Source organism: Propithecus coquereli, unplaced genomic scaffold (assembly GCF_000956105.1).
Source record: "Propithecus coquereli isolate 6110/MARCELLA unplaced genomic scaffold, Pcoq_1.0 Scaffold37, whole genome shotgun sequence".
In the NCBI taxonomy this organism is placed as follows: domain Eukaryota; kingdom Metazoa; phylum Chordata; class Mammalia; order Primates; family Indriidae; genus Propithecus; species Propithecus coquereli.
In genome coordinates, this window is record NW_012149396.1 from 4,584,047 (window position 1) to 4,587,374 (window position 3,328).

Below are 3,328 nucleotides of genomic sequence, written 5' to 3' on the forward strand. Positions count from 1 at the left end.
CCACACTGCAGAAAAAGTTCTCTATTCTACATGTGGGAAAAGAGCTTCTCTGGGAACTTGGCCATGGACTACCTGGAAACTTCTTTTGCCAACCATCACTTATCGAAGCTTGAAAAATCACGAGCTCCCAACACCTAAAATTAGTTCTCAAAAGGTGTACTCATAGATAATCTTGAGAGACTATGCATGGTAGGAAAAGAAGGCATTGAATTTAGAGTCCATGTACCTAAATCTAGCTGCATGACTCAAGATTAACTGCTCAAATTTCCTAAGACTCATTTTACCAACACCTAGAATGGCCACTGTTATCATCCTCGCTGGGCTCTCGTGAAAACTAGCTTCGATGATGTATAGGGAGCCCCTAGCGAAGGGCCTGGCAACTCGTCAGGCACTCAGAAGATGTCAATTTCTTTTCTTCCCTTTTGATTGATGATCTATTTACTGGAACAGAAACAAAATATAATATGTGGGGCTCAAGGAATTTACAACAGTTGGTCAAGCAGAAATCATACCTATAAAAGGTGCAGAGCTATGTATAGCCGGGTAGGATAAATATCTAGTAATGGTATGACTCATAGTGCTATGACAGTAAAGAAGAAAATGACTCTAGTGGGTGGGGGTGGCAAGGGAGGGCTTCCTGGAAGAATTTGAATCAGTACTTCGAGAATGGGTGGGAATTAGATGGATAGAGATGAACAGATAGGGCCAAGCCAGATATTAATAGATATAGAAGCACCTTACGAGAACGTACAGGGCAAATTCTGGTAATATGCAGACTGGTCTTGCTAGCAAACTTTTTGCATATTGGAATAGCTGAACGTAAGGCTTTGGTAAATGGTCATGGATCTTAAATGTTGGGCTAAGGAATCTGGTCTTTATCTTGTAATGGAAAGCCAGTGAAGGCTTTCGAGCAGGAAAGGAACATAGCCAAATAGTATCATCTAGAAAGCTTGCAAGTATACAACGTTCACTCCAGTGTTATGAGCCATGCCGCTGTGAAAAAAATCCCTTTCATTATACTAATACTTAGTACATCACTGAAGACCGACTTCAGAACTCCAAGGAAAACATTTTATGAATCAAAAGCTAAGTACAATATGTTAGCAATTAAATGAGATAACATAACAGCCGAGGCAGAACCACAGTTTTCCCCACCACGGTTTTCAAGCTGCTGCAGAAAGAAATGCTTCTATCATCTTCCAAGTTACCAAGCCATTTTGTTTTGATTTTCAGAAGGCGGGGAGAGAGGAACCGAGAAGAGTATGGAGGTCAACAGGATTCAAAGCTGTCTACTCTTTAATCAGAAGGAATTATTAAGGAGAGTTAGGAAGGAGATTTGCTCAAAACAAAACCGGGACTGGGATGAGTTTCAAGTTACTGGGACTCGCTCCCACCCCAGAACAACAAACGAAGGTGTGTAGTTGGGAATGAGACTCTCACCACCGCTCTCTGCCGAAGTTTCCGGTGCATACCTCCCACGGCTACTTTATTTACTGCAGCTGGCCAAAGTTTTATAGCCTGTTTCATGTATTAAAATTCAAATGTGGAAAACATTACCAGTATCCTCCTTGAATTTTATTTTTTGTTGTTGTTGGGGGGTAGGGAGGGTAGGTTTTTTTTTCTTCCCCTTAAACTTCCTTTTTATTGTGGAATGTATCAAACGGTCAAAGGCTAACTTCAGACTGACTAAATTCAAAAACTATTTCCTTTGTTCTTCTGTTTTTGTTTTAAAATTCATACCCGTTTGCACAGGAAAGATAGGCCAATCCAACCCTTTTCACACACATTAGCGTTTCAGGCTGAGGAATTCAGAGTCTGGGGACATGCTGGATGGTTTTCAGGAAGAAAGGAGAAAGACTGTAAAACCCCATTTGCTTCAAAGGGCAGCAGGTTGTTGACGTGCCATGTCTTTGGAGTTACGCTACGATCTGGTCGGCTCTGTGGTTGTCCTTGATTGCATATTAAATGTCTCCAGAGAAGAGAACAGGAAGTTTTTCCCATCAGCAAAATTGGTGGCTTTATTGCTCCTGTATAGTTTTTTTTTCCAAAATCAAATCAAAGAAGTTTCTGTGTAATAATATTGCCTAATTATTTCTCTTTTTCTACTGTTCTATTCAATCTTCTCCCTCTCCCTTCCACCAGGGTCAGTCCAACTTCTCCTATCCAAAAATAATTCTAGTCTTTTCCTCCCATTCCACCTCTGAATCAGATTCAAAGAAAAGGCAATTCAAAGGTCAAATAGTTGAAAAAAGCGTCTATGTATAGTTTAATATTTTAAAGAACCACTTAACCTACATCTGGTATTTAAGAACAAACTTCACATATTTATGAAAAAGACTGTCTCTGAAGCAATGCCCCGGGCGCATGTTACATCCGTTTAACATATGCAAAACGAACACAGCTACAGAAATCAAACTATTTTTCTCTTGATTGAGAGCAGATATACAGAAATGGTTATAAGTCACAGATCTGGCTTTTAATAAAGCCAGATTTCTTAATTAAAAGCAGTATTGTTTAAACATTGTAGTTTTAAAAAAAGAGCTGTACAAACGAAAATCTCATATTATATGCATCCCAAGTGTATTTAACACATTACCTGAGGCCAAGCTAAATTAAAATCTAGACTTTCCTTTTGTCAACTCTTAGCAACTGCCACGCATAGACAAATAATTTTTACTCAATGATGAATTTTTAGGGTAGAGGTCAAAGAAAAGAAAGAAAGAAAAAAAGATTTGACTTTGGCGTTCAAAAATATCTTTCCACATTTTAGAAGTGAGTTCATTGCTTCTATTTATAAACCAGTATTTTTGGTTTCAAATTGGTTGCAGGTTTCAATATTATATCGTACAGAATGGTACTCTTAATCTTAGTCTTTTATTAAGAGAAATTGAAAGGAAGACGGAAGAATACTATTGAGCAAGAACTTAAAAGAACTTCGTAATAATTTGCACTTATTGTCCATTTCCTTTTGGAACCACCTTTAAACAAGACATACTACAGTGAAGATGGAAAATAGACTTTTATCCAAGCAACTCTGAAAGAGCCTCAAGGACAAAATAGGACACCAAGGTGTTTAGTGATCAGGCAGGAGTTTGTAAGGAGCAGAATTACACAGAATCACTGATAAACTTACATTACCATCCATGTGGTCACCCCATTAATTGTCATCAGTTAAAATTCTGTTAAGAAGATTCTCTGAATCTTTGTAATCATCCAAAAAAAAAAAAAAAAGAACATTCTCCAAAATAATGGGCAAAATTAAAATTCCAATTGTAATACGAACAAATCTGCTTAAATATTATTCAAATATAGACTTATTCATAAATAC

General features: G+C 37.7%; 1 protein-coding gene across 9 annotated transcripts in view; it reads right to left on the bottom strand.

Moving 5' to 3' along the window:
* The window catches only part of TCF4 (transcription factor 4), a 392,852-nt gene that overhangs the window by 26,084 nt on the left and 363,440 nt on the right, over positions 1–3,328 (bottom strand). The gene's annotated exons all lie outside the window — the stretch shown is intronic.